At 36.3% G+C, this 19,367-nt stretch overlaps 1 protein-coding gene across 4 annotated transcripts in view; it reads right to left on the bottom strand.

Annotated features, from left to right (window-relative positions):
- Positions 1-19,367, bottom strand: part of RAD51B (RAD51 paralog B) — a 752,909-nt gene that overhangs the window by 422,064 nt on the left and 311,478 nt on the right. The window lies entirely within an intron of this gene.

The raw sequence follows: 19,367 nt of genomic DNA, 5'->3' as shown, positions 1-19,367 counted from the left end.
GCTCTAAGGCATTCATATAAATAGCAATGCAAAATAAATCATTTTACATTTATGTCACAGAAACTAGAGGCAGGAAACTCAAGGTCTCTGCAATTAGCTTGCTGTGAAATTCTAAACAAGTCAGATGACTTGTTTAGTCAAGTGATCTCTCTCTCTTCTCTCTGCTCTGTAAAACTGGGAATACCAACCTACACCACAAAGCTGTGAGGAGGAGTAAACTTCTGACAGCACCAGGAAAACACATGTCAGTGGAGAGAGAAGAAATTCCAAATCTCCAGGAACATTTCTTCTCAAGGAAAACAGCAGGACTATACTAATAAATCATAACATTTTACCCAGCACCATTTATCAAGGTAATTTCCCAAAATGTTTTGTAGACATGTAATTATTACCCCTTCTACTGTGCCAAGGGAACTTGCATTCTAGAGACTAAGACCTTGGGTGGTTTGAAGATCAGCAGTTGCCTTATTTCCAAGGAAACCGCAAATTGGATTTTATTAACAATGAATGGATGGCCTTTCTGTACACACATACCTTACTAAAATATGCTAGGTGGGTAGACATCAGACACTTCAGTAGGTGAGGACACGAACTGAGAAATGGGGCGGTCTAGGGATATGGAGCTACTAAATAAGGCTTGGAACACAGAAGGAGGTAGGATTTATATGCATGGAGGAAATATAATAAAGGGGAGGGGAGTGAGGCCAGTAGAAAACAGAAGAAACGAAAGCAATCGGTAGGACTAGGTAGTGTGGTCAGGTAAAGAATGAAGCCAAGCCAGTGGGGATGACAGGCATAAGCTGAAGGGACCTCAAGTGATTAAGAGAGACAGGAGGAGGGTCTCCCATGTGACACATCAAGGCAAGGAGGAATTATCTGGTTGAAATCAGAGAAAACGTTGTTGATTTGGTTTGGGTCCAGTGAAGCTGAAAACAGTCAGAGAGAGAAATGGACTTGTAATTCTGTGCACGCACAGAATTAACACTGAACATAACACTGAAGAAACATAACACTGAAAAATTACTTGGGTAAAACTGGCAAAGTTAGAAAATGTTAAGTCCAAAATCTTCCAATTCCAATAATAAATTTGATTTGCTAGATTGTGGAAGATTTCTCTTGTCAATGCCTTCTGTAGTATCCCTCTAATCATTCAATCATTCTACTGGAATACTATGTGTGGTGTGACTAGCACAGCTTTCCTAGGATTATTCAGATTTGCACAGTCCAGAAACCACTCACAGTCTGAAGGAGGTGGACTGTTCAAACTATTTTCCTGTCATTAAACAAGCAGGTTGATTTCTCTGAAGTGTCAAACCCCATAACTAGCAGCTATAATATATTAAATGCACTCTTCTGCCTTCATTAATCTTTCACAAAGGACAGGCTTATAGGAAAAAAAATGCTGTACATTTTCTAGTACATTAAACCTCCTATTAGCATCAGAATTTTAAAAAATGCTTTGGCTGAGAGGTTCAAAAATAATTTCCTCTGGTATAGAATCTTCTATTTGAAATGTTTAAAAGGCTTCTGAGATAAACTTATATATTTGTTTCAAAAGCATTCAGTATTCATGGAAGCAACGTAAGTGGTCCCTCCATAGATGAATGGAAAGATGATGTGGTGTATACACACACACACACACACACACACACACACACACACACAACGGACTATTACTCAGCCATAAAAAAGAATGAAATCTTGCCATTTGTGACAACTCGGATGGATCTAGAGGGTACCTACTAAATGAAATAAGTCAGATGTCTTATATGTGGAAATATGACCTCATTTACATGTGGAATCTAAAAAACAAAAGGAAAACAGACTCATAGATACAGAGAAGAAACAGGTGGTTGCCAGAGGGGAGGGTGCAGGGGAGATGGGCAAAATAAGTGAAGGGATTTAAGAGGTACCAACTTCCAGTTATAAAATAAATAAGTCACAGGGATTTTTAATATACAGTATAAGGAATATCATCAATAATACTGTAAAAACTTTGTATAGGGACAGATGGTTACTAGACTTATCGTGGTGATCATTTCATAATGTATTTAAATGTTAAATCACTATGCTGTACACCTGAAACTACAATAATATTGTATATCAACTGTATTGGAACTTAAAAAAAAAAAGGAAACTAATAAATATACCCAACAAACCCTCTTAGAACTAATAAGTGAGTTCTAGCAAGGTCAAAGGATATAAGATAAACAATCAAAAATCATTTCTATATACTAGCATGAACATAGGGACACTGAAATTAAATTAAAAATAGACTTGCTATATGATCCAGCAATCCCACTTCTGTGTATATATCTGAAGGAAATGAAATTAGTATCTGGGCGAGATATCTGCATTCCCAGGTTCATGGCAGCATTATTCACAACAGCCAAGATATCGAAACAACCTAAATGTTGAGAATAAATAAAGAAAATTTAATACAGAAGCCATAGAAAAGGAAGAAAATCCCGCCATTTGTGACAACATGGATGAATGTGGAAGACATTATGCTAAGTGAAATAAGCCAGACAGAGAAAGAAAAATACTGTATTATCTCACCAATACGTGGAATTTTAAAAAAAGGAAAGTCAAACTCAGAGAAGCAGAGAGTAGAATCGTGGTTGCCAGGGGTTGGGGTGGGGGGAAGAAGTGGGGAGATGCTGGTCAAAGGCTACAAACTTTCAGTTATAAGATGAATTAAGTTCTGGGAATCTAATGTACAGCATGGTGACTATAGTTAATAATACTGTACTGTATACTTAAAATTTGCTGAGAATAGATTTTAAGCCTTCTCACCACACACACAAAAAAGGTAACTATGTGACGTGATGGATGTGTTAATTAACTTAATTGTGGTAATCATTTCACAATGTATACATATACCAAATCATGATGTTGTATACTTTAAACACATACAATTTTACTTGTCAATTATACCTCAATAAAACTAGGAAAAATACTATTTATAACCACTAAAATAAATGAAATACTTAGGTATAAATCGAACAAAACATGACAGTACTTGTATGCTGAAAACTACTCAAAACTGATGAAAGAAATCAAATAAGATAAAATAAATGGAGATATATATTGTGAAAAAAAATTTTAATAAAAGCATTCAGTATTTGATTTAAAATATCCTTAGATTTATATTTTAAGGAAATTGTATATGGCTTTGGAATAAAAAAAATTATGCCTGAGAATTTAGCTAAAGCCTATATAAAACAATTTTTTTTAAAAAGGAATGTATTAAATGTGCTATTTCAATTTACCCATTAATCAAGAGAACTCAATATTCTAATAGTGGTTGTTATGAAAATAAATCAAAGTCTCCCTGAATTGAAAGGTTACTTAATTATACCTAGATGTTGGAATTCTTTCAATCTTGCTCTGTATTACATCTTTCTTTCAAAATTTTTGTTAATAGTAATAGGCTGGAAATGGAACCTTATTATAAAGCACGGTTTCTAAACCTTAGCACTATTGGCATTTTAGACTGGGTAATTCTTCACGTGAGGGGTTGTCCTGTGCACTGTAGGATGTTTAACAGCATCCTTGGGTTCCACCCAGTAGTACCCCTTCAACCTCTCTGCACAGTTCTGACAACCAAAAAATGTCCCCAGACATTGCCAAATTTCCTCTGGAGGCAAAATCACCCCAGCTGAAAACAACTGCTAGAAAGAAATGGCAACCACCATAGTTTCATTTAGGAGAAGGAGCATAGTATTCCGGGGATACAACAAGGTGTGAAGTAAAGAGGATGGGCTTTAGAGTTAGGCAGATTGGAATCAAAATTAAGACTCTATCACTCATTAGAGTGTAGCCTTATGAAAATCAACTTAATTAAGCCTCAACTTCCTCATTAATGAAATGGGTATAACGACATCCTAGTAGACATTTGTCTTTGCCCTCCAGCATACATTTTGGGGAGCAGGGGTTAAGAAGTCTTCTCTTCCTTTAGGGGAAACAGCTTTTCCACCCTCAGTCTATCTCCTGCTCCAAGGTTGAGCATATGAAGCTGGCTTAGCCAGTGAAATAACTGCATGCCCGGGGCATTAATTAATAGTTCAAGGATAGGTATGTGACCCATGCTGGGCCAATTATACTCAACTCTGAGGCTTTTTGCTGGAGAAAGAGGAAAGATTCATTCCCTTTCTCCTGAAGTTGTTAAGCTAGTAAGACCATAAGCCTGGAGCTTCTGTGTGGGAAAAACCAACCCAGTGGAAAACAGATTCAAGAGATGTAGAGAAACCAAGCCCTGATGAAACGATTTGTAATACCTGAAGTCAGATCTACCCCTTATGTTCTTCAGTTATGTTAGCTAATGAATTCCCTTTTAACTTAAGCCAGTGTTGAGTTGGGTTTTATCACTTGGAACTGCAAGAGTCCTAACCTGTAAGTTACCTATCTCAAACGCTTGTTGAAAAGACCAAGTAAAACGATGAACACAATAAGGCTATAAAGAGCTTCCTTCTTCTGGCTCTCAATTTATAGAAATCAATACAAACACAATTACGTAAGACCTCAAAACACAATGCAGTCAAGGATCAAACAACAGAACCCATGACTTGGCTTTGAGTTCTTTTCAATAAACTGGTAGACATTCTAAAAGAGCTTAAATTCATGGAGCCAAAAGTTACTATGCATTAAGTTACCTACTATGATGTCAATGAATGGCACATGCAAATTCTGGTATGTTTTCTTTGTTGCCATCATTTTTAGGTGGCCAACAGTAAGGGTTTGCTTTGAGTATAAAGGTTCCATAGCTTGATTTTTTTTTTTTTTAAACTACCAAGAGACTGAAAGAAGGATTAAATAGTGGATTAAATCAAAATAACAAGGATGGGACTAGGTTGAATCTAGTGAGACACCTACCTCAGATGTAAAACTCAGTATTCAAGGTAGAAGCAAGGTAAATAATATTTTAAAACACGATTTTAAAAATCAAAATTAATGCCAAAAATTCACGATGAAGAAAACATCACAATTTTAAATAAAGGCAGGGTCAGTATCACCAATTTCTCCTTTTGCCCCAGGCTCCAAAATGGCTCAGCATGGCATTCCAGAACAGTAAAATCTCTAAGCTATAAAAAGCAGAGGCATATCTAGTGTTCACAAACAACATCAAGGACTTAAATGCACTTGAGAGGCAACCTAGTTAAGAACTCTGAATTGAAAGCTAAGAAACTCGAGTTCAAGTTCCAGCTCTGCCAGTACTAAGTTACGTAACTGAGCAAATTACTTGGCCGTTCTAATATTTAGTTTTTTCACACATACACTGAAAGGGCCATACCAAGTGATTATCAAGATTTTTCTTAACTCTAAAGTTCTATGATTACATTCTAAGTTAATTTCCTTTGATGTCTAAAAACAAATGAATACCGAGTATGTTGCATTTTCAGTCCAGCATTTGTGTTATCTAGGAGCTTATGAAATGACAAGCTCTAACCATTCAAGTCTACCAGTGAAAATAACCCAGGTTGAGGGTGATTTTTGTTTGTTTGTTTAATGAGTGCTCTCACATGTTTCAAATGCCATTTGATTATAAGATCCTACAATGGGGAGGTCAGCCGCTTTCCATTGCGGGTATGGGGTAGCAAGGTTGATCTGTGTCTCTAAAAGCCAAAATAATTCACATGGCCGCCCACTGACAAGTCTACTGAAGCATAAAGTAATCGGGTTAATAAGTGACTGCTTATAATTCCCAACAATTTCCAGAAATAGGAGAATGAAAACTTAAAATCAACAACAACAAAGAGAAGGTGACGAGTATCTGGAACAGGAGTAAGAAAAAAAAAGTAATCTATTAATTCTTAAAAAATAGTATATTACATTAAAAGTGATAAGAGTAGCAAGTGACTCAGAAAGCACTGGAAATAGAATATAAACACCAAATATGAAAAACTAAAATGCCTGTGCTCTGGTCCATGCATGTAAGTATTTTTTTCCAATTTTTTGCTGAACCCTAAGAAATAAAGAATTCTCCATGCCTATGAGATAAACGAACTCAGTAGCTTTTGAAAAGGACTTTGTAAATAAAAACAGGGGCTATTCTTTCTTTTAAATCAATCTTAAACTTTTTATTATGCAAAATTTCAAACACAGACAAGGTATACAGGATAGTATAATGATAGTATAATGATAGTATATAGTTAATATACCCATTAACAGCTTCAATAATTATCAACTCATGGCCAATGTTATTGGCTATACTCTCACTAATTTCCCCCAATTCTCATAAAGGGATATTCCTTTTAAGCCCCAAAATAAACAAATCTTTTGGGGCTTCAGTTTCCTTGTTTGTAAAATGCAAGCAATTATACTCACCTCCTTACCTACTATAAATGAAGTTATAAAAAACAACCAAACCTTTTGAGTCTCTCCTAACACTTTCTATGGTATCTGAACATAAGAAATAACAAGACAGAAAATGGAATCAACTTTTGTTTAAACAAGTCTTCCTTTTAAGCAGCTCAAAGTGCTTTGGAAAAATTTGTCTTTCATTCTCCCAGCACCTCTGTGTGGCAAATGAAAGTATTATTATTCACCTTCAGCAGATACAGAAACTAAAGAAAAAGGAAATGATTCAAGTCAGATCAAATGAAGAATCAACAGTAGGGGGAAAAATGAATCTAAATTTTCTGACTCCTCATGTTCTGTCATTACAATATGCCACTTCTATCATTACTCTGACATATGTAGATGAAAATAATTGTTTTCTCTAAATGAAATGAACTTACACTCTATTACGGAGTTTGCACATTTAAGACAGCAGTGCCATATAATATGTAGGCATTCAAATATACTGAGTGACTTTAAAGCTCACCTTGCAGAGTCATACAAGAGCACAATCCTTAATTATTTGGCTCAGCCTACTTAAAGAAGACAGTAAGAAGTAAAGGAAGGAAACTAAATATACCTGTGGTTCCCTGGAATTGAACAATTATAGCTGGCCATTTCACAGGTTTGAAATCTAAAATATTTTCTTGGCAGATGTAAACATTACTTCAGTGTTACAGTAGAGAATTATACCATTTGGGCCCAGTCCACAGTGCCACAGGCATGGATGATGCAACTTCCAATTCAGTTATAGAGTAGTTTTAGAGCACTTACCAAGTCATTATAACTTCATATATTTCAGACATTTTCCTTCCAATTCATACAACAGCTCCTGTTCATTGCATTTGGTCAAGGAAGGTTGGGATGGGATGTGGGGAAGGAAAAAAGTCTGTGGGAAGGGTGTGATGAGAATAGTCTGCCATGAGCTAGGTGTTCCTTAAATGTTGCCTATTATTCACCTCATGGAATACATCAGGGCACAGGCTCTTTCTCTTCCTGTGGTCTCAAGAATAGCCAGCTGCGGCCTGAGTAATGTCTTCTAGGATCATCACAGCAGAGATCACAACTACTTAAACATTCAAATGAATAGTTTAAAAGTTTATATAATTCGTCTCCAATGATTTCTCTCCAACTTTGAAAATAAGATTAGAGGCCATGACCTACCCAATACCTGACTCCCTAATACTTTTTGACAAGCCAGCTATAAAGCAACCAACCAACAAACAGGTTTAAATTGTATTTTTAACACAATCACTTGTGATTGCTGTTATTATTGTTTTAATTTAGGATGTAGAGCTCATGTGGAAGGCAGAAAACAGAATGAGGATATAATAGAAAGGATAGTGAACTGTCAGTCAAGCAACCTAGGTTTCCATCTTATATCTGCACTAACTAGCTCTGTTGGGCAAGGCTGACATGTTGAGGATAGCAGTTTTCTCATCTGTCAGATGAAATACATGGTCCAAGTGATTTCTAAATTTAGTTTTAAAATTCTCAGACTACCTAATTCCATACATTTTATTCTATTACTTCCATGTAATGTCCCATTTTTCATAATGCCACGCCTTTGCTATAACATGCTTTAAAATGTTTATCATCCCTCTATTGATTAGCTTATAGAAAAACAGTTTAAATCTGGAACAGAGAAAAAGAAGCATCATATTAAATGAACTCTTAATAACTCTCTTTTATAGGTATAGGTTTAAAAAATAATAATAGTAAGATTTTCTAGTTCTCCAAATCCCACCTAATCAGGCCATTTTCTGAGATTCAGAAATGGCAGTTTATAAAAGGATAACATAGATGTCTGGGCCAGCACCTGGCACATTAACAGATGTTAGAGAAATATGCGTGTACCTAACGTCTCCCCCTCTATCCCCATTTTCCCAAAACTACCACCTCCACTACCAAAAGTAAGTCTTTTATAAACTGCAACACCCTCTTTGAATCAGAGGTGCTATGGAACCAGACTGAGGACTCAATTGTGAATAAGAGTTTATACCTTTATGTAAGAGTTCCAAATCGTACCAGAAAAAAAAAAAAAAAAAAAAAATATATATATATATATATATATATAACAAAATTTCTGTTTTCAAATTATCAAGAATAGCCTTGGGTACATTATTAATAAAAGGAAATTTGTAAATAAATGGAAATCATCATAATAATTATAGTTCAAACATATTTTATATTTTCCCAAACAATTCATGAGAAAATGTCACTCAGCATGCAATGATTCTATTATAGGGAAATTAAATATTCATAAACATAGAATTTATAGTTAAAAAAAAAAAAACCCTAAGCCTTTTGGGAATACTACATGCACAATTTGCCAAACGAAGACCCAAGCAGAGCAAGATATGTGGTTTTGAGTTTCATAAATGCCAAGAGAAATAGTTTTTCTAAAATGCTTTCTTGACTTAAAACATTAATCCACCTAAAAAGCTGCTAACTAGATAAGGGGAGACCAGCAATAAAAAGCTAGCAATAACAATGTTATAGAAAAATATTCTGGAATTTTTGAACTTGAAATACACAAGCCTTTCTCTGTGGAGATGAACTCCTTCCATTCTCCAAGGGCTCTGTCAACATCACCAACCTCAAACACTTGGCTCACACAAAAAATGTGATGACGCAGGAAATTGTCTGGAAACAAACAAACAAACAAAAAAAGCATTCTCTCTCCCTGGAACCAGAGCTGCCCCAGTAGAGCAGGCAAGCAGCCAGAATGTCAGGGCTTTATTTTAAAGTCTGTTTAATTGTTCCATTCCAATTCAACAGTCCAAGCCCCTTTTCTAAGTACAAGATAGGAAAAAAAAAGAAAAAAGAAAAAAGAAAAAAAGATCTTACAAGATATTATCTAGTTCTTACTTCACTAGCCCCTATTGAAGAAACCCTAAGTGCTAATTAGCCACATAAACTGTGCAGATGAACTCCAAATCTTTGTGCTACTAGTCTTAGAAGGGTCTCTCTGCCCTGAGGGCCAAGTCAATCTGAAACTCACACATGCAAATTGCACCCAAGATTCACAATTGCATTCTAATTACTGCTGTTTATCCATGAACTTTCCTACTTTTCAAACTGTCTATAAAAGGAGAAAGCAGTTACAGCAAGTACCTTATCACATTCTAGTTGGATTTTTGCAAACATTTATTGACTTGGCTGACATTATAGAGGCTGTAAGAACAGACAGAAGATAACCTACGTTTCTCTAGCATTTTGGTATTTTTTTCTGCTTCTTTTCTTGCCAAAAATCAATTGGCTTCCCAGTAAAGCACAAATAAAGTGAATAAACAAAACCAAATATCTCACAGCTATTTACTGATATAAAGAAATTAAAATAATACTGTACTATGATACCAACTCAATTCACTCGGCATCATTTCCTTTTTACATAGTATGTTCTATGAAACGTATAATTCTAGTAGCTTGTGTATGTCTTTCCCCCTCAAATTCAATAATCTACCCATTGATGTGATCAACCATTTGTACAAGGAATTTTGTTATGTAAATGTCTGTGATGCATGTAAGTGGATGAAAAAATAATGATAATTCTGAGATTAATTCTCTTTCCAAATTCTCAATTTATGAGGAAACATCATGGGTATTTCAGTTAGAGACTCCTTGTCTTGCTATTGGTCATTTCTATAACCACCATTGAAAACTTAAAAGAAGCTTTTTCTCTTCTGACCAAGATGGAGTAACAGGATCAAATTTACCCTACCACCTAAAACAACCAAACAAATATTTTTAAGACAAAACATATGAAACAACTTTTTTTCCCCAAGATACTGGACATCAGGCAATGAAAGACAGTGATCCCTTAGAGATGGAAAAAATGAGGAGTGCTCTATGACTGCCCCAGCTTACTAATAATTTCTAGGCTGTGATGCAGGGAGAGGAAACCCAGATGGAGTCCACTCAAGTTGAGGAGATGGAACCTAGGACTGGGAAGAACAAGGCAGCTAGAGTTCACATGAGAGATCTGTGGAGTCTCCCTCAAATACTCAGCAGAGTACTGATTAGTACATGCATGTGAGGAAATTACTTGAGGCTGGAGAAAGAAAGATTTGATAGAAGTAAAGAGAAGAGTGCCTGGCACTCACACAAAGCCAGGAGTAATGCCTATCCTCATCAACCAGAATGGAAACATCATAAATCATGGAGCACTGAGTACAGTATACAGAAGGATCTTGCCTTGATAGTGGAGAATAATTATCTTTAAACCAAATGGTTCTGGTCCTGCCAAAAAAAAACAAAAACAAAAACTTAAAAGCAATATCCAAAAGGATCAAACTGTTTCCAAATAATTCAACTACATCCCAAAACAAAGCTTAATATTTATAGGAGTACAAAAATATACAGCACCCAAGAAGGTAAAATTCACAATGTCTGGCATCCAATCAAATATAACCAGACATAGATAGAAGAAGCAAAGTGAGACCCACAATAAGGAGAAAACTCAATCACTGAAATGGACTCAGAGCTGACATAGATGCTAGAATGAGTAGACAACGATATTAAAATAGTTATTATAACTATATTCCATATGTTTGAAAAGTTAGAGATAGCAAAAAGACCCAAAATCAAACTTTTAGAGATAAACACTATAATATATGAGATGACAAATACACTGGATGGAATTAATGGTAGATTACACATTGGAGAACTTGAAGACACAACAATAGAAACTAGTAAACATAGAAATAGACAAAAACAATTAATGAACTTGAAGCTACAGCAATAGAAACTATCTAAAATGAAACAGAAAACAATCAGCCAAATGAAAAGAGCATCAGTGAGCTATGGGACAACTTCAGGTGATTTACTATATGTGTAATAGGAGTCTCCAAGAAGGAGGATAGAAGAAAAAGAGAAGAAAAAACTTTTGAAAAAATAATGGTCAGGACTTTCCCAAATTTGATGAAAACTATAACTCTTCATATGAAGAAGCTCAACAAATCCCAAGCATAAAAAACATGAGAAAATTACATGAAGGTACATCATAATTAAGTTGCTCAAACCAGTGAAAGGAAAAAAACTTAAAAGGAACAAGAGAAAAAGATGCATTATATACAGAGAAACAAAGATAAGTGCAGTTTCTAGTTGGAAACAATGAAAATGGAAACACAGTAGCGCAACTTCAAAAAACTGAAAGAAAAAACTGTCAACCGAGGATTCTATTCCCAGCAAAACTATCTTCCAAAAAACAAAGGTAAAATAAGGAGCTCTTTAGACATACAAAAGCTGAAAAAATTCATCATCAGCTTACCTACACTACAAGAAATAATACAGTAAGTCCTTTAGGCAGAAGGAAAATAACATCAGATGGAAATCTGGATCTATACAAAGGAATAAAGAACAATGGAAATGGTACCTAGTAGGTAAATATATAAGATATTTTATTATTTAAATATATTTTAAAGACAACTGGCTGCTTAAACAAAACTTTATTGTGTGATTCATAACATGTATAACATGTAAAAGTAAAATATATGACAACTACTATACAGCTACTGTAACATTCTTATACTATATGTAAAGTGGTATAATGGCAGTTAAAGATAGGCTGTGATAAGTTAAAGATGTATACTATAAATTCCAAAACAACTAAAGTTATAGCTAACAAGACAATCAAGGATGTAAAATGGAATCATAAAAAATACTTAATCCAAAGGAAGACAGGATACAAGGTTAATGTACGAAAGTCAATTGCTTCCTTACATACCAGCAATGAACAATTAGAATTTGAAATTAGAAACACAACACCATTTATCTTGGCACAGAGAGAGAGAGAGAGAGAGAGAGACAGAGAGAGAGAGAGAGAAATACTTAGGTGTAAACCTAACAAAGTATATACAAATCTATAGGAGGAAACTATAAAACTCTGATGAAAGAACTCAAAGAAGATCTAAATAAATGGAGAGATAGTCCATGGATAGGAAGACCCAATATTCTCAAAATGCTGATTCTTCCCAACTCGATCTATAGATTCAATGCAATTCCAATCAAAATCCCCATAAATTACTTAATGGATATGGACAAACTGATTCTAAAGCTTATATGGAAAGGCAAAAGACCCATAGTAGCCCACACAATATTGAAGAAAAACAAAGATGGAGGACCAAAACTACCTGACTTCAAGACTTACTATAAAGCTACAGTAATCTAGGGAGTGTGCTATCAGTGAAAGAACGGATAACTAGATCAATGGAAAAGAGTAGAGAGTTCATAACTCACATATAGTTAACTGAATTTTGACAAAGGAGCCAAAGGCAATTCAACGTAGAAGGATCGTCTTTTTAACAAATGGTGCTGGAACAACTGGACATCCACATTAAAAAGACAAAAAATAATTTAGACACTTACCTTACACCCTTCACAAAAATTAACTCAAAATGGATGATAGAACTAAATATAAAACACAAAACTATAAAACTCTAGACAATAACACAGGAGAAAAGTTAGGTGACTTTGGGCGTGGCCATGAGTTTCTGGATATAACAGCAAAAGCACTCTCCATGAAAGAAAAAATTGTCAAGCTGGACTTCATTAAAATTAAAAACTTCTTAGCAAAAGACACTGTTAAGAGAATGAAAAGACAAGCCACAGACTGAAAGAAAATCTTTGCAAAACACGTACTGGATACAGGACTTGTATCCAAAATATACAAGGGACTCAAGGGACTCTAAAAACTCTTAAACAATCTGATTTAAAAATGGGTAAAAGATCTTAATAGACATCTCACCAAATAAGACATACAGATGACAAATAAGTATTTTAAAAGATGCTCAACCTCATATGTCATTAGGGACTTGAAAATTAAAATAATAATGAGATACCACTAAACATCTATTAGAATGGCTAAGATTCAAAGCACCAACATTATTAAATGCCGGCAAGCATGTGGAACAACAGGAACTCTACTTCATTGCTGGGGAAATGCAAAAGGGTACAGCCACTTTGGAAGACAGTTTGTTTCTTACAAAGCTAAACATGCACCATCCTATAATCTAGCCATTCTACTCTCAGGTATTTATCCATGAAAAAAGAAAGCATACCTCTATTCAATGACTTGTAGTCAAATGTTCATAGTAGCTTTATTTATAATATTCATAAGCTGGAAAGAACCCAAAATATCCATCAATAGGTGACTGGATAAGTAAATTGTGTTATATGCATACAATGGAATACTACTTAACAATAAAAACCAATAAAATAATGATAGATGCAACACCATGGATGAATCTCAAAATAATTAAGCTGAGTGAAAAAGCTAGACCAAAGAGAGTTTACCCTGTATGATTCTATTTATATAAGACTCTAGAAAATGCAAACTAATCTATAGTGACAAAAACAGATGAGTGGTTTGCTTGAGGAGGGTAAGGTGGGGAAGGATGGGAGAGATGGATTAAAACAGCTACATAGAAACTTTTGGGGATGATGGACATGTTTATTATCTTGATTGTGGTGATGACTTCATGGGTGTATACATATGTTAAACCTTATCAAATTGTATTAAATATGTGCTCTTTACTGGATGTCAATTATGACTCAATAAAGCTGTTAAAAATTTTTAAAGCTCCCATTTTTAGTCTCCTGTTTGACTCTTTAGCCACAGTAATTACTTCCTGTTGTGTTGTCTGTCTCCACAATAGTCAGTTGTTTAAAATATAAAGTACTTCCTCATTCACCATTAAATAAAAAATATTTAATGAAAACCTAATGTATGTAAGTCAGTGGACTGGGCAATTGAAGGGGATACAATTGGACAATACAGGGATAGATGTCAGGTGACAAGGGATAAGCAATACTGATGATGATGAAGTGTAGTTAATTTTACCAGAGTATAAAAAGCCTCAGAGAATGATTAAACAGGAAGGTAAATTTTAGGTCACGCAGAACTCTTCCAGAAAAGTCTTAAAAAATGGTAAGGTTAACATGTCAGAATTTCACGAATACAGAAGAAGTCAAACACAAGTTCTTAAAATTAAATTCTTTTATAATCTTCTCATTTATTAAACTGCAATATATTAAATCTCAAGGAAAGGACATAATATTAGGGAGGAGCTAATTCTAAACAGTGGATTATAGGACACATTTACTCATACTATGTCTTCTGTGTGAAAATTATGGAAACAATTTAGTCCCAGTACCATCTAATTGAACTACTTCTCCTGAGTTTATAGACTTCAGTTGATTGTTCTAAAATTTATCAGCTTTGGCACTCTCCCCTCAAGGGTCAGGAATCTCTGGCTGTTATGCCTCAAGTGGAATAAGTCTCCTGGAGAAATTCTTTTGCTACCACAACTATTTCAGTGTGGTTCTAAGTGGTGAGTCCCAATGCTTGCCAAATTCCTCTGGTTTGATCCCATCTGAATGAACCCAAAATTTAGCAAAATAGCACCTTCTACTTCCTGGTCATATTCAATTATCCAATATTCCTCCAAACTCACGCCTACTTTTATCTTTAAGAAACTGCTGGCCTAAGGCTCGTAACCTAATATATAACAGCGGGTAGGAACAGGCACAAGGAATATCCATTCCACTCTCCACCGCTGCTGCACTCTTTAACTTTCACCTTACTGAAAAAGCGACCAAGGAAAGAAAAGTCTATGTATCTAACCATAGTTATGGACCAAATTACATGAACTTGAAAGTGCCTTAGCAATTAAGGGTTCCATATGGAGGAAAGCACATAGTGCCTCTTTCTAGTTGCACTTAACTTCTGTCTAAAATCTAAGCCAAAGCTCTTTCTCCCAAGCCCTCTCTTTATTAGAGAAGCGAAATTCTTTCTGTCTAGTTTCTCAAGGTCCTTCCATCCACTTTAAGCTTAAGTGCATTCCAGTCAGCCAACGACATCTATGCAATCTGAGAGGCCCACAACTGAAATTCCCCTGAATCACTCCTTCTGAAGCTTCCAAACTTTCTTTTGTTGCTTCTGGCCTTTGCTAATTCAATCTTAGCTTTTGTTTCCTAACTCATTCCTCCTCCCCATGCTATTGGGTTCAACAACATAGTTCTACTTCCTTTTAACAGAACAATCTTGGGCCCTTTTATGATGAACACAAGATAACTTCAACCTATACTCCAAACAGGTACATATAATTTCACATCGAAGCTGTTCATCACACAAAGAGTTTCAGAATAACACTAAATATCTCAAGCTTCTCAAAAATATGAATTTAACATTCTATGTAGATTATATTCTAGATTTATATCCTAGTGTTTAGCTAAATGAAAACCAGGGGCCAAACCCAAGTATACTCCAGATGTCTTCCTAGGGTGAGTTCAACATGTACAAAAATTTTTGGACAAGATACACTGTAGCTAAGTACAGATGAAAGCTATAAAGAAAAGGGAAATGCATGAATCACTGTCACGGTATAAATAACTTTCAGGAATTCATTTCCGGACAACTCACTCCATTCATATTTTACTGCTAACTTTAGGAGAATACAATTGAACAAGAACGGCTCAGAATAGCTAATTATAAAATACCTATTTTAAATTATTATTTATATATATGAGATAATATTTCCTATGATCAGTAGATTTTTTATAATAATAATAATAATTTGTTGAACACAATATGTATAACAGGCACATTATACAGATCATATAGTGCAATACTCATAATAACCCTAAAGTATTCTTATTATTATTCCCATATTACAGAGGAAGAAACAGAGTCCCTAAAAGCTTTAGTTACTTGCCCAATTTACCCTGCCAGTAGGTGGCAGAACAAGATATTCAAACCCAAATCTCTCTGGCTCCAAAACCTCTGCCCTTTCCAGTAAGATGCACTTCCTGCCTGTTGAAGTAGCTATTACTAGTCTAGTGCTTTGGAAAATTCCTGACACATGGAGTCTGGAGTAGTATAGTGGAAAAACACTTGTGAGCCTAAGCTCTGGCAGGTATGTGACCTTGGCCTAATCCTGTTACTTTTGTAGGCTCTTTTTTCATCTATAAAATGAAGCTTGGGTAGTTAACATCTAAGGACCCTTCCAGTACTAATGCTTTATCAAACTATGATTCTATGAATTATAGACAATGCAAAAAATGTGGACTGGGAGAAAGGATGAGTGACAGAAGGGTTAACTGGGCATTAGAAACAATATAGCCAAGTAAGTCCAGGATTGAGATAAAACAGCAGAATTGAAAGAAAAAATGGCTTGGTAGTATTATATTCCCAGCACGAATAAAAAGACTTTATATAGTACCTATAAAGTTAAACAGTATCCTATCACCAAAGAATTTTATCAAATAGACTCACCTATTTGAATTTAACATCAATTAAAATTTAAATTCTTTGAAATAAAATACAAAATTCATACAGATAGGAGAAACCATCAGACAAACCCAAACACAGACACACCTTGAGTTTTTTTTCACCAGGCTCTGAGAACTATGTGAGGTTCCTCTTATATAAACAGGAGCGTGTCGTGCCACAACTACTGAAGCCCGTGCGCCTAGAGCCCGTGCTCTGCAACAAGAGAAGCCACCACAATGAGAAGCCCGCGCACTGCAACAAAGAGTAGCTCCCACTTGCCACAACTAGAGAAAGCCCGCGCGTAGCAACGAAGACCCAACGCAGCCAAAAACAAATATAGATAAATAAATAAATTTATTTAAAAAAACAAAGGAAAACAGGAGTGTGTGCACTGCTAGGTAGAAGGCAAGGTAGTTGATGCAGTTTCCAGAAAGAGGGGCAGAGAACAACCCACTGTACCTAAAAAGGCTCTCTTCATCAGCCAAAAACAATGACTGGGTGGGAGTTTTGTTCTGCTTTCAATATTCAGGCCAGCAAGGTCAGTCTGTGCACACTGGAATGATTTAAAACCTTCATAATAACATGGCTTCTCCTTATATTCAGCCAAGATTCTTCAAGCAGATTTCCTGATTCTTGCTCAGCTTTCTAATATGATGAGAACCAAGTGTCTCTTTGTTCGGTTACCATCACTAAGAGCCAATATGAGATGTATGCAGACAAGCTCCATGGGAAAACCTCACATGCCAGAGGTGAAAGGACACCGAAGCTAGCTCTCCATCTAGAGGCTGGATGGACAGCGAATGACCAAGAGCTCTCTGGGCCTTGGGAGACCTAATGGCTTGGGATATACTGTCAGAGATGAGAAGGGGTCAAGTTTCTAGGCTTGTAAGCTCTGGTTATCCATCTTAAGCTCTCCCAATAGATAAATACGTTTTATGTGGAAAAAAGAAGAAGATGAGCAGCCTGGCAAAAGAACCTAAGACAAACCAAATCTTCCACAGGACGTTCTCAGACTAAAAGGCTGAGGAATGTAGAGGGGGGATAAACTCCCCAAAGAGGGAGGAGAGGGAAAAAAATTAAAGCCATCAGTTCTGACATTTGCCAAGGAAGGAGAGTGAGAACACTCCTCAAACTGCCTATAAACCAGGTAAAAGTGACTGTTGGTTCGGACAGAGTCCACACACCCTAACAACGCCCCACTGCCAAGGCCACCACCCCTGGGCCTCCACTGAAAATTGCAGCTGCTTGCCAAAGCCCAGAAAGCAACAGGCAGAATATAGTGACAGCTGGAAGGAAGGGGATTAGGCAAGGACTTGGCATAAATAGGAGTGCAGCCAAAATGCACAAATATGAAGAGAGAGCGACAATTTTCCTGTGTGGTATGGGGGTAGTTCAAAATAAGAGTGAGCCAAAGTTCTGGCCTTGATTGCCTGGAGGCTTTGGCAGTCTCAGCCTTTCTCATGGCAGACGGGCCAGGAAATGAAGCTTTCAGCTGTCTGCTTCAATGTTCTCCTTGCTGTCACCGTTTTCGTGTTCGGCCCCTGGCTCATTTGCATTTTCTTCTTCTTTTGGGGATTAGCGCATACGGGTAGACAAAATCCATTTTGGTTACTCAAGACTGTCATTTCCTCCCACACCTTACTTGTCAACTAAGAACATCAAGAACATGAAATCCTGACAGAGTACAAAACAAACTATAGAATTAGATGATCTGCAAGGGGCCTTTGAGACCTTCTAATCCAGCCTGATTTTACAGATGGGGAAATTTAAGAGTAGCAAAGGGAAGTAAGGTGATCTGCTGAAATCACACTAATATTTAGAGAGTAGCAAAGTCAGGACAAATATCCAGCTCTCCCATTCCCATCCAGCCAGTGCCCTGTCCAAAAAAATCAGTGTTCCTTTAGGACTCTATCTCAGACAAAATACTACTATTCCCCCACCAAACCCTTTTTAAATGAGGACTTGATAAGAATTGCGACATATTCTCTCTTTCCTGATCAAGAATTCACACATAAGTTTGGTAAATAATTATACAAAATGTTAGGTCTTAAGGAAAAGAAAGAGACTTGGAGACTCATATAACTAACAGCACTCAGAGAAAAGACTCAACCTAAAACCAAGCAGAATGCTTTTATTTCCTTTGTTTTAGGAGACAGATCCAAAAACAGAAACAAATGGGACCTAATTAAACGTAAAAGCTTTTGCACAGCAAAGGAAACCATCAACAAAACAAAAAGAGAACCTACTGAATGGGAGAAGATATTTGCAAATGATATGACTGATAAGGGATTACTATCCAACATATATAAACAGCTCACACAACTCAACATAAAAAACAAACAAACCCATACAACCCAATTTAAAAATGGGCAGAAGACCTGAATAGACATTTTTCTGAAGAGGAAATGCAGGTGGCCAAGAGGCACATGAAAAGATGGTCAACATTGTTAATCATCAGGGAAATGCAAATCAAAACCACAATGAGTTATCCCTCACAACTGTAAGAATGGCCATCATCAAAAAGAACACAAGGGGCTTCCCTGGTGGCGCAGTGGTTGAGAATCTGCCTGCCAATGCAGGGGACATGGGTTCGAGCCCTGGTCTGGGAGGATCCCACGTGGCGCGGAGCGACTGGGCCCGTGAGCCACAACTGCTGAGCCTGCGCGTCTGGAGCCTGTGCTCCGCAACAAGAGAGGCCGCAACGGTGAGAGGCCCGCGCACCGCGATGAAGGGTGGTCCCCGCTTGCCGCAACTA

This window comes from Balaenoptera acutorostrata, chromosome 3 (assembly GCF_949987535.1).
Source record: "Balaenoptera acutorostrata chromosome 3, mBalAcu1.1, whole genome shotgun sequence".
Lineage (NCBI taxonomy): Eukaryota > Metazoa > Chordata > Mammalia > Artiodactyla > Balaenopteridae > Balaenoptera > Balaenoptera acutorostrata.
Note: the sequence above shows the minus strand (reverse complement) of the source record. Positions and strands in the feature narration are given on the sequence as shown.